General features: G+C 34.0%; 2 long non-coding RNA genes across 2 annotated transcripts; both read left to right on the top strand.

The window, feature by feature from the left end:
* Positions 1–846: 846 nt before the first annotated feature.
* Positions 847–2,610, top strand: LOC135152954 (uncharacterized). Its single transcript, XR_010292320.1, has 2 exons — positions 847–1,454; positions 2,310–2,610. It is a non-coding gene; the product is annotated as an uncharacterized LOC135152954 (long non-coding RNA).
* Positions 2,611–7,156: 4,546 nt separating this feature from the next.
* On the top strand, positions 7,157–8,920 carry LOC135152960 (uncharacterized). The gene is made up of 2 exons (XR_010292328.1): positions 7,157–7,764; positions 8,620–8,920. It is a non-coding gene; the product is annotated as an uncharacterized LOC135152960 (long non-coding RNA).
* The last annotated feature ends 4,747 nt before the right edge of the window (positions 8,921–13,667 follow it).

Genomic DNA, 13,667 nt, shown 5'->3' with positions numbered 1-13,667 from the left:
GGGGCGGCGGCAGCGAAATTGCTGTTTGGCCCCCAGACTTTTAAAGGTGGTGAAGTGTTAACACCCAGGTTTGAAACTTTGCAAAACAGACCCTGAACCTTTAAAAAGGTTACACTTTAAACCCTGGACAAAACTTTCAAAAGTTTACAAAATAAACCTTTTGATTTAATTTTCTAAAATTGTTTTATTTTATTATTTTAAATTCCAAAAATAGTTTTTAATTATTTCTTTATTTCAAAAATAAATCTAAATTGATTTATTAATTAATTTTAATTAGTAATTAATTATATAATTGGTCAATTAATTTAAATATTAATTGATTAATTATTTTAATTAATTATTAATTGATTTTAATTGATTAATTAATTGGATTTAATTATCCTTTTTGATTTAAAAATTCCGAAAAATAGTTTCGAGCTTTGGAATATTTTTCTAAATTATGTTCAAGGCTCGACAATTGTTTATGAATGATTCCAAGTCCAATTTCAAGTATTTGGGACTTGATTATTTATCTGAAAAGTGATTCTTTTATCGATTTTAATTCCGAAAAATGTTTAAAAATTCCAGAAAATTCCCGAAAAATCATTTTTAACCCAAGACTTGATTTAAGATCAATTGGGATGGGAAACCTTATGTGTTGTGTGTTGTCTGCTATTGGTTAGATGTGTTATGTGCCGATAGGAGAGTGAGAAAACTGTTTTGAGCATAACTTTTGATCCGTAAGTCGGAATCAAGTGAAACGAAAGAGAGACAGAAGCTTATAAAGTCTATTTTAATATGACATAATAATATGATGGAGTTGAGAACGTGAATAATTGTTGCACAATGTGATTATATGTTATTTGACTGCTATTAATTGATGATTAAGTGATATACGTGTTTATTCATGATATTATATACATGTGATAAAAGATTTGGATGACATAGTGTCGTGAGTTGATTGATATTGAATAAGAAGATATGGATTATAATGATGGGATTTGGTTGGTTGATGGTTGATTGAGATAGGATAACAGGTGGATAGTCTAATAAATAGACGAGATGATGTCGGATTTTCGATAGGATTCATATGATAAGTGATTGGTAATATGTTATGTGGAATACGACTTGACTATATGGTAGAGTCCAAGCATGATTACGTGTTAAGTGATATGTGATAAGTTTAAAGGGGGTATATAAGTGGGTATCGGTATACGTGATATGTATATGCGATATATTGTTTAGTGACTATAGTATTATCTTATTCTTGTAAAGGACTTAGACGAGACGTGTACGCTCGAAGACATCAGGAAGTCGAAATGGTATTGCAAAGCGAATAAGGGATGAATCGAGTAAGCGAAGCGAAGATGTACGGTAGATAGAGTATAGCCAGAGATGGTCTAGAGACTATGAGAGGCATAGATTGTGAAAGTGGAAAGATGAGATTGAGATGTGAGACTGGAGTCAGATTTAAGGCAAGTATCCTATACCCTTCTCTTGGATATCTTGCAATTATTCTGATCCATTCTTTTCGTATGTGTTGCAAATATTCGTTCCTCTCTTTTTCATATTTGAAAGTGTAAATATTTTATCCATCCTTTTCTAATCCTCAAAAATTCAGATAATTCTATCTTTACAAATTAATTCGAAGTTCAGATCGTCATTGAAGCATGTGTTGCTCAGTGATGGTTAGAACCTAGAATGACTTGGGATCTTCTTGATTATTCAACCCGCCATTGTCATGCTGGTTTAGCAGGCTAAATTCAGTTGCTTAGCCGATAATGGAGGATACTGAATAGTTAAGGATTTCCTGAACTATGATTTATGAAAGGATGGACTCTGGTTTATAAAAAGTTGATTGTCAAGTTTGATTTGAAATTTTTCTGTTATTGATAAATGATTGTGATTTTGTTCTATTGATATACGTTGGTTTGTTGAATTGAATTAGAGAATTGGATTATTGTTTTTATATAAACCTGTGGACCAGATTCGTGGTCATGTTAGGCCAATGAGTGCCTTGGATCCAGTGATAGAGCATGGCGGGGCCTGCTCGGGGTTAGTGCGGAACTGATCAGCTGCCTAACCTTGGTTTTAATTAAAATGTGATAGTCCAATTCAATAATTCTTTGGAAAGATTGAATTTCTCAGTTTAAATGCTGCAAGGTATTGTAAATCATTCTATACAATACCATGAACTCATGAACTCAGGTTGAATCCTTTTATATCTTGAACTCGTGAATTTCTGTTATATCATTTCAGAATTATCATTGTTTATTATTACTTGCTGAGCATTGTTGCTCACCCTTGCTATTCCTTTCTAACCATTTCAGAAAGGCTTAAAGATGAGATGATTGATTGAGATTATGAGTAAGGCTAATGCTAGGCGAGGAGACAGAGTTGAGGATCCAGTGGTCGAGGAGTGTTCAGAAAAGTTGATGAGGTTGGTGCAAGCTGGAACAGTTGACAGTGATTCTTCTTATCGAAGATGATCTGATTTGGTAAGAGGTGTTGTGTAATAATAGTGGTAGATTCTAATTTCAATACTGTAACCTGGATGCGATCCTGTTGCTTTTAGGGGGTTTAAATGTTCTCTTTCGAATCATTTATTAAAGTTTAAATGTTCTCTTGAAATTCTCCTATTATGGCTTTCAAGTTTGAGATTCAGGTTTTAAAATCATTTGATTAATTTTCTCTTTCAGATCTTTTATTAAAAATCTTTCAGGTTTTAAATTCTTTGATTTCATTATCTTTAGAAAAAAAATTTACAGGATTTCAAAAGTGTTTAAAAATGGGTTTTATGTGGTGACGTCAGAATCCAGACCCCCGGATTCTCGGACTGTCACAGTTGGTATCAGAGCAACAGGTTATATGTATTTGAAATTAGATGATAGTTTTAGGTTTTAAAGAGGAGAATGTGATGTAACCTCACATAGAGGTATGGTCAGACTACCTAGGAATAGTCTAGAAATGTGAGAGAAGACTAGGGTCTAGTTAGATGATCAAGTTAAGTGTGGATACTTAAAGAGATTAGGATTCTTAAGTTTAGACATATGATTTCTAGTATGTTGATTAATTGAGATGGTGAATTGTGGGAAAGGTCAGTATTAGACCAATATAGAAGAGTTTGATAGTGAATGATTGAATTGAGAATGGTGAAAATGCAGAGTCATAGTATTCTGACTATACTGCATATTTGAAACTGGATTATTGTATTGATTTGAGGATGATATAAATGCATGGTTCATAGTATGTTGACCATGTTGGATATTTGGAAAGGTATATTGTTTTGTGAGATATGAAGAGTAAGTGTAGAGTATGAGTTGTATTGGATTAGAAGGAGAGATTGGTTGATAGGTGAGAAGTGAATGATAGAGAGTACGTGGAATTGAGTCCAGTTGTTAGAGATGATGTCTACGAGTAAGTTAGAACGTTAGTCCTCGACGACGACGCTTTAAGTAAGCGGGACAAGGTGGGCCCATAACCCACAGGGCGACAATTCAGAAAATCGAAGATATGCTACGTGTTGTGCTATGGATTTCAAGGGCAACTGGGATAAAGTAGAAGAATGCAAACTACATGGGCCAGAGTTATTACGGACGACAACGTCTACGATGACATCTTACGAGGCTATTACGAGTCAAATCGATTGATTATCGAGAACGTTGAAAGGATGATATAAATCGAATAACGATTTCGTAAAGTAGAGTGGGAATTTGAGAAGACCTTGGCAGTACCTCTCTTCAACTAAAGATTCTTTTGATTGTTTTCTCATCAGTGAGATATTATCATGATATTTTTTTTACAAAAGTTTTGATAAATGAGATCTTCAATTTCTCAAATGACATTGATATTGATTATTGGTATAAGTTGGAAAGCAAAGATGTGTGATAAAGGTTTGTTGTGAAGAGACAGTGATGTTCCTTGATATTGTTTGACATTTCTTGACAGTCCTTGATATTCTTTCATCATCCTGGATATCCCTTGATGTTCTTTGATATTCTCGAGATTCTTTGACATTCGTTGATATTCCTTGACATTTCTTCAATTTGATTGGGATGAACAACCCTATTTATAGGGGACACAAGGTATACCTGTCTGTGTGATAGGAGTTGGATGGGACGCCATCACTTGTGTGTGTTGTGATTACAAGAAGGTTAACAACCTTTAGTAGTGTCTAATGTGGACACGCAACACCAAGTTCGTTGATCATGTAGATCTCTCAGTCACTCCTTTATTCAAAGGTGATCTACCTTGAAAATATCTTGTTCCTCTGAAATTTCCAAAGATTGATTCTTGGGAAATGAATTTTGCAATTGTGAAAGTTGATTCTCCAATTTCTTTAAAGCTAAAGGTATGCCAAGGCCGATCAAGGGTGAATGATGATACGTTATTACGAAGCGTATAGTGGAATCTTATAAGTGATACGTTTGAGTTCTCTTTGCGGATTCCGAGGGCGGAATCCTTATAAGGGGGGTAGAATGTAATATCCCATACTATTAAATTCAGATTTGATTATTATAAATCTATTCGTCTAGATATTATTGTTGTCTCTAGTAGAATATTGATGTAATTATGTGAATAGTGTGTATGTGATTATACTTGTTATGTGGATTAATATGGATTTTTCAGATTATGCGTCCTCCTTCTTTTTCTGATTCCGAGGACGGAATCCCGATAAGGAGGGTAGATTGTAATGACCCGGATTTTTAAAAATATTTTTATTAGTATTAAAAATGATTTTCTTAAAAAGAAAGGAATAAGATTTAATATTTATTCCAGTTTAATGAGTTTTCAAGGTTTTATATTTAAACCCCGGGTTATTGTGTTATTGATAAATAATTGTATTTTCAAAACTGATTTTCATATATTGCTTCGAAAATTCTAGATGATTATTATGTGAATATATGTGTGATGTGAGTAAGTGGTATTGGTGGATTTGTTGGTTAATTAATTATGGTTAATTATGAGTATTATATGATTAATAAATGAATTTTGTGGATTTTATATTATCTGGTTTATTGCGTTAACTGCTCATATGTGTTCGTATTTGAGAGATTTCAATTTCTATATGCTCAGGAGAAAATATAGTTTATTTGGATATTTTCATATCGATTTATGGAATGTTATATGATTTTATAATCGATTTACGGATTTAATTGTGTATATTTATATTTATTTATTAATTATTTGACTTCCGTAAAACCGTCCACTCGTAACGAGGTAGCAAATTTTCTTCCCAGAAGTTTCAACAAAACTCACCTTTAGCCTAATTTGAATATTCCGGACATTTTTCGTGTTTTGACTTTTTCGATCCGGAGTACGGTTTTCCCCGGAGTCGGTCCGGCGGAGTTTTTCGGCTATTTTAATTGTTGATAATTATCCAGTTTGTCTCGATAAACGTGAAACGAGATATTTTATTCATCTTTATCTTGGCATAATTACAATGGGACCCGCAGACCAATAATTGAGTTAAAAAGCCCCGTTTTGATGATTATCTCGAAAACCAGTACCGATGGGACCCTGCTTTATTAATATAAAGCTACTAAATACGTATTTTCATGTCATAAACGATCCAAAGGGGTACCAATTATTCGTGAATATAAATAGACCTTTCTAGAGCTTATTTTCACCCGTAAAATCATTTCACCAGTTTCTCTGCACGAATACCGAGAGAAACCGAGCTGCGTTCTTCGTGTTCTTCATAATCAAACGAAGATTTGAAGGTGTTATTGAAGTCAGAATCAAGCGTGCAAATAGTCAAATCGAAGATATCGAAGAGTAGAACCCAAATCAATCATCAAAAACAACATGAGATTCACAGGTAGGGAGTAATTGAAGCTTTAAAATTCGAATTATTATGATTTAAATAGTGAATTTTTACAAACGTGGTTATTTGATTGTTTTGATGATTCCATGTTGTAGTACGTGCTTTTCTCGTCGTTTTGGTATATTATATGTTGAATTTGGAGTTCGGAATCATATAGAAAGAGGGGTTTGATTATTTAGTGGTGTTCTTGAAGGATATGAATGTTTTTAATCGAATTTGGGCGTTTCTTTGTTATTGATTCTGGGCTGTTCTTGGTTATACCATTAGAAAGTTCATGTTGCAAGGAGCTTGTTGACGCCTTCAAATTCGTCAAAGGATAACGGTATCGATTGCCGGAACTCGGGGAAAACTCGCCGGCGGCGAGACTTCTCCGTGTTTTTCCGGACGAACCACACACCCTTTGCTAATTCTGATGGTGGATTCGAGTTCCTGGTAGTGTATACTTGAATTCTGGAGAGTTTGGAAGAAGGTGGTGGCCTGGGCGGTGTTTTCCGGCGAGTCCAGGGGGCGGCGGCAGCGAAATTGCTGTTTGGCCCCCAGACTTTTAAAGGTGGTGAAGTGTTAACACCCAGGTTTGAAACTTTGCAAAACAGACCCTGAACCTTTAAAAAGGTTACACTTTAAACCCTGGACAAAACTTTCAAAAGTTTACAAAATAAACCTTTTGATTTAATTTTCTAAAATTGTTTTATTTTATTATTTTAAATTCCAAAAATAGTTTTTAATTATTTCTTTATTTCAAAAATAAATCTAAATTGATTTATTAATTAATTTTAATTAGTAATTAATTATATAATTGGTCAATTAATTTAAATATTAATTGATTAATTATTTTAATTAATTATTAATTGATTTTAATTGATTAATTAATTGGATTTAATTATCCTTTTTGATTTAAAAATTCCGAAAAATAGTTTCGAGCTTTGGAATATTTTTCTAAATTATGTTCAAGGCTCGACAATTGTTTATGAATGATTCCAAGTCCAATTTCAAGTATTTGGGACTTGATTATTTATCTGAAAAGTGATTCTTTTATCGATTTTAATTCCGAAAAATGTTTAAAAATTCCAGAAAATTCCCGAAAAATCATTTTTAACCCAAGACTTGATTTAAGATCAATTGGGATGGGAAACCTTATGTGTTGTGTGTTGTCTGCTATTGGTTAGATGTGTTATGTGCCGATAGGAGAGTGAGAAAACTGTTTTGAGCATAACTTTTGATCCGTAAGTCGGAATCAAGTGAAACGAAAGAGAGACAGAAGCTTATAAAGTCTATTTTAATATGACATAATAATATGATGGAGTTGAGAACGTGAATAATTGTTGCACAATGTGATTATATGTTATTTGACTGCTATTAATTGATGATTAAGTGATATACGTGTTTATTCATGATATTATATACATGTGATAAAAGATTTGGATGACATAGTGTCGTGAGTTGATTGATATTGAATAAGAAGATATGGATTATAATGATGGGATTTGGTTGGTTGATGGTTGATTGAGATAGGATAACAGGTGGATAGTCTAATAAATAGACGAGATGATGTCGGATTTTCGATAGGATTCATATGATAAGTGATTGGTAATATGTTATGTGGAATACGACTTGACTATATGGTAGAGTCCAAGCATGATTACGTGTTAAGTGATATGTGATAAGTTTAAAGGGGGTATATAAGTGGGTATCGGTATACGTGATATGTATATGCGATATATTGTTTAGTGACTATAGTATTATCTTATTCTTGTAAAGGACTTAGACGAGACGTGTACGCTCGAAGACATCAGGAAGTCGAAATGGTATTGCAAAGCGAATAAGGGATGAATCGAGTAAGCGAAGCGAAGATGTACGGTAGATAGAGTATAGCCAGAGATGGTCTAGAGACTATGAGAGGCATAGATTGTGAAAGTGGAAAGATGAGATTGAGATGTGAGACTGGAGTCAGATTTAAGGCAAGTATCCTATACCCTTCTCTTGGATATCTTGCAATTATTCTGATCCATTCTTTTCGTATGTGTTGCAAATATTCGTTCCTCTCTTTTTCATATTTGAAAGTGTAAATATTTTATCCATCCTTTTCTAATCCTCAAAAATTCAGATAATTCTATCTTTACAAATTAATTCGAAGTTCAGATCGTCATTGAAGCATGTGTTGCTCAGTGATGGTTAGAACCTAGAATGACTTGGGATCTTCTTGATTATTCAACCCGCCATTGTCATGCTGGTTTAGCAGGCTAAATTCAGTTGCTTAGCCGATAATGGAGGATACTGAATAGTTAAGGATTTCCTGAACTATGATTTATGAAAGGATGGACTCTGGTTTATAAAAAGTTGATTGTCAAGTTTGATTTGAAATTTTTCTGTTATTGATAAATGATTGTGATTTTGTTCTATTGATATACGTTGGTTTGTTGAATTGAATTAGAGAATTGGATTATTGTTTTTATATAAACCTGTGGACCAGATTCGTGGTCATGTTAGGCCAATGAGTGCCTTGGATCCAGTGATAGAGCATGGCGGGGCCTGCTCGGGGTTAGTGCGGAACTGATCAGCTGCCTAACCTTGGTTTTAATTAAAATGTGATAGTCCAATTCAATAATTCTTTGGAAAGATTGAATTTCTCAGTTTAAATGCTGCAAGGTATTGTAAATCATTCTATACAATACCATGAACTCATGAACTCAGGTTGAATCCTTTTATATCTTGAACTCGTGAATTTCTTTTATATCATTTCAGAATTATCATTGTTTATTATTACTTGCTGAGCATTGTTGCTCACCCTTGCTATTCCTTTCTAACCATTTCAGAAAGGCTTAAAGATGAGATGATTGATTGAGATTATGAGTAAGGCTAATGCTAGGCGAGGAGACAGAGTTGAGGATCCAGTGGTCGAGGAGTGTTCAGAAAAGTTGATGAGGTTGGTGCAAGCTGGAACAGTTGACAGTGATTCTTCTTATCGAAGATGATCTGATTTGGTAAGAGGTGTTGTGTAATAATAGTGGTAGATTCTAATTTCAATACTGTAACCTGGATGCGATCCTGTTGCTTTTAGGGGGTTTAAATGTTCTCTTTCGAATCATTTATTAAAGTTTAAATGTTCTCTTGAAATTCTCCTATTATGGCTTTCAAGTTTGAGATTCAGGTTTTAAAATCATTTGATTAATTTTCTCTTTCAGATCTTTTATTAAAAATCTTTCAGGTTTTAAATTCTTTGATTTCATTATCTTTAGAAAAAAATTTACAGGATTTCAAAAGTGTTTAAAAATGGGTTTTATGTGGTGACGTCAGAATCCAGACCCCCGGATTCTCGGACTGTCACAAATAATGAATCAACAAGTTGTTTACATGCATAAACGAGTCAAGAGTGAAACTACAAGTTGATTCTAATTTTAAACAACCGAAAATGAAGCTACAAGTTGTTTTCAACTTCAAACGAGTCGGGAATGAAGCTACAAGTTGTTTCCAACTTCAATCTAGCCAATAATGAAGCAACAAGTTGTTTCCGGGCTCAATCGAGTCAAGAATGAAACTAAAAGTTGATTCTCATTTTAAACAACCGAAAATGAAGCTACAAGTTGTTTTCAACTTCAAGCGGGTCTGGAATAAAGCTACAAGTTGTTTCCAACTTCAATCTAGCCAATAATGAAGCAACAAGTTGTTTCCGGGCTCCAACGAGTCAAGAATGAAACTACAAGTTGAATTTAATTTAAACAACCGAAAATGAAGCTACAAGTTGTTTTCAACTTCAAACAAGTCTGGAATGAAGCTACAAGTTGTTTCCAACTTCAATCTAGCCAATAATGAAGCAACAAGTTGTTTACATGCTCAAACGAGTCAAGAGTGAAACTACAAGTTGATTCTAATTTTAAACAACCGAAAATGAAGCTACAAGTCGTTTTCAACTTCAAGTGAGTCTGGAATAAAGCTACAAGTTGTTTCTAACTTCAATCTAGCCAATAATGAAGCAACAAGTTGTTTCCGGTCTCAAACGAGTCAAGAATGAAACTACAAGTTGATTTTAATTTCAAACAACCGAAAATGAAGCTACAAGTTGTTTTCAACTTCAAACGAGTCTGGAATGATGCTACAAGTTGTTTCCAACTTCAATCTAGCCAATAATGAGGCAGCAAGTCGTTTCCGGGCTCAAACGAGTCAAGAATGAAACTACAAGTTCATTCTAATTTTAAACAATCGAAAATAAAGCTACAAGTTGTTTTCAACTTTAGACGAGTCTGGAATGAAACTACAAGTTGTTTCCAACTTCAATCTAGCCAATAATGAAGCAACAAGTTGTTTCCGGGCTCCAACGAGTCAAGAATGAAACTACAAGTTGAATTTAATTTAAACAACCGAAAATGAAGCTACAAGTTGTTTTCAACTTCAAACGAGTCTGGAATGAAGCTACAAGTTGTTTCCAACTTCAATCTAGCCAATAATGAAGCAACAAGTTGTTTACATGCTCAAACGAGTCATGAGTGAAACTACAAGTTGATTCTAATTTTAAACAACCGAAAATGAAGCTACAAGTTGTTTTCAACTTCAAACAAGTGTGGAATGAAGCTACAAGTTGTTTCCAACTTCAATCTAGCCAATAATGAAGCAACAAGTTGTTTCCGGGCTCAAACGAGTCAAGAATGAAACTGAAAGTCGATTCTCATTTTAAACAACCGAAAATGAAGCTATAAGTTGTTTCCAACTTCAACCGAGTCTGGAATGAAGCTACAAGTTGTTTCCAACTTCAATCTAGCCAATAATGAAGCAACAAGTTGTTTCCGGTCTCAAACGAGTCAAGAAGGAAACTACAAGTTGATTTTAATTTCAAACAACCGAAAATAAAGCTACAAGTTGTTTTCAACTTCAAACGAGTCTGGAATGAAACTACAAGTTGTTTCCAACTTCAAACTAGCCAATAATAAGGCAGCAAGTCGTTTCCGGTCTCAAACGAGTCAAGAAGGAAACTACAAGTTGATTTTAATTTTAAACAACCGAAAATGAAGCTACAAGTTGTTTTCAACTTTAAACAAGTCTGGAATGAAACTACAAGTTGTTTCCAACTTCAATCTAGCCAATAATGAAGCAACAAGTTGTTTCCGGGAACCAATGACTCAAGAATGAAACTACAAGTTGATTTTAATTTAAACAACCGAAAATGAAGCTACAACTTGTTTTCAACTTCAAACGAGTCTGGAATGAAGCTACAAGTTGTTTCCAACTTCAATCTAGCCAATAATGAATCGACAAGTTGTTTACATGCTGAAACGAGTCAAGAGTGAAACTACAAGTTGATTCTAATTTTAAACAACCGAAAATGAAGCTAGAAGTTTTTTCAACTTCAAACGAATCTGGAATGAAGCTACAAGTTGTTTCCAACTTCAATCTAGCCAATAATGAAGCAACAAGTTTTTTCCGGTCTCAAACGAGTCAAGAATGAAACTACAAGTTGATTTTAATTTTAAACAACCGAAAATGAAGCTACAAGTTGTTTTCAACTTCAAACGAGTCTGGAATGAAGCTACAAGTTGTTTCCAACTTCAATCTAGCCAATAATGAGGCAGCAAGTCGTTTTCGGGCTCAAACGAGTCAAGAATGAAACTACAAGTTCATTCTAATTTTAAACAACCGAAAATGAAGCTACAAGTTGTTTTCAACTTTAGACGAGTCTGGAATGAAACTACAAGTTGTTTCCAACTTCAATCTAGCCAATAATGAGGCAACAAGTTGTTTCCGGGCTCCAACGAGTCAAGAATGAAACTACAAGTTGAATTTAATTTAAACAACCGAAAATGAAGCTACAAGTTGATTTCAACTTCAAACGAGTCTGGAATGAAGCTACATGTTGTTTCCAACTTCAATCTAGCCAATAATGAAGCAACAAGTTGTTTACATGCTCAAACGAGTCAAGAGTGAAACTACAAGTTGATTCTAATTTTAAACAACCGAAAATGAAGCTACAAGTTGTTTTCAACTTCAAACAAGTCTGGAATGAAGCTACAAGTTGTTTCCAACTTCAATCTAGCCAATAATGAAGCAACAAGTTGTTTCCGGGCTCAAACGAGTCAAGAATGAAACTAAAAGTTGAGTCTCATTTTAAACAACCGAAAATGAAGCTATAAGTTGTTTTCAACTTCAACCGAGTCTGAATGAAGCTACAAGTTGTTTCCAACTTCAATCTAGCCAATAATGAAGCAACAAGTTGTTTCCGGTCTCAAACGAGTCAAGAAGGAAACTACAAGTTGATTTTAATTTTAAACAACCGAAAATGAAGCTACAAGTTGTTTTCAACTTCAAACGAGTCTGGAATAAAGCTACAAGTTGTTTCCAACTTCAATCTAACCAATAATGAGGCAGCAAGTCATTTCCGGGCTCAAACGAGTCAAGAATGAAACTACAAGTTCATTCTAATTTTAAACAACCGAAAATGAAGGTACAAGTTGTTTTCAACTTTAGACGAGTCTGGAATGAAACTACAAGTTGTTTCCAACTTCAATCTAGCCAATAATGAAGCAACAAGTTGTTTCCGGGCTCCAACGAGTCAAGAATGAAACTACAAGTTGAATTTAATTTAAACAACCGAAAATGAAGCAACAAGTTGTTTTCAACTTCAAACGAGTCTGGAATGAAGCTACAAGTTGTTTCCAACTTCAATCTAGCCAATAATGAAGCAACAAGTTGTTTACATGCTCAAACGAGTCAAGAGTGAAACTACAAGTTGATTGTAATTTTAAACAACCGAAAATGAAGCTACAAGTTGTTTTCAACTTCAAACAAGTCTGGAATGAAACTACAAGTTGTTTCCAACTTCAATCTAGCTAATAATGAAGCAACAAGTTGTTTCCGGGCTCAAACGAGTCAAGAATGAAACTAAAAGTTGAGTCTCATTTTAAACAACCGAAAATGAAGCTATAAGTTGTTTTCAACTTCAACCAAGTCTGAATGAAGCTACAAGTTGTTTCCAACTTCAATCTAGCCAATAATGAAGCAACAAGTTGTTTCCGGTCTCAAACGAGTCAAGAAGGAAACTACAAGTTGATTTTAATTTTAAACAACCGAAAATGAAGCTACAAGTTGTTTTCAACTTCATACGAGTCTGGAATGAAACTACAAGTTGTTTCCAACTTCAAACTAGCCAATAATGAGGCAGCAAGTCGTTTCCGGGCTCAAACGAGTCAAGAATGAAACTACAAGTTCATTCTAATTTTAAACAACCGAAAATGAAGCTACAAGTTGTTTTCAACTTTAAACAAGTCTGGAATGAAACTACAAGTTGTTTCCAACTTCAATCTAGCCAATAATGAAGCAACAAGTTGTTTCCGGGCTCCAACGAGTCAAGAATGAAACTACAAGTTGAATTTAATTTAAACAACCGAAAATGAAATTACAAGTTGTTTTCAACTTCAAACGAGTCTGGAATGAAGCTACAAGTTGCTTCCAACTTCAATCTAGCCAATAATGAAGCAACAAATTGTTTACATGCTCAAACGAGTCAAGAGTCAAACTACAAGTTGATTCTAATTTTAAACAACCGAAAATGAAGCTACAAGTTGTTTTCAACTTCAAACAAGTCTGGAATGAAGGTACAAGTTGTTTCCAACTTCAATCTAGCCAATAATGAAGCAACAAGTTGTTTCCGGGCTCAAACGAGTCAAGAATGAAACTAAAAGTTGATTCTCATTTTAAACAACCGAAAATAAAGCTAGAAGTTGTTTTCAACTTCAACCGAGTCTGGAATGAAGCTACAAGTTGTTTCCAACTTCAATCTAGCCAATAATGAAGCAACAAGTTGTTTCCGGTCTCAAACGAGTCAAGAAGGAAACTACAAGTTGATTTTAATTTTAAACAACCGAAAATGAAGCTA

Source organism: Daucus carota, chromosome 5 (assembly GCF_001625215.2).
Source record: "Daucus carota subsp. sativus chromosome 5, DH1 v3.0, whole genome shotgun sequence".
NCBI lineage: Eukaryota > Viridiplantae > Streptophyta > Magnoliopsida > Apiales > Apiaceae > Daucus > Daucus carota.
Note: the sequence above shows the minus strand (reverse complement) of the source record. Positions and strands in the feature narration are given on the sequence as shown.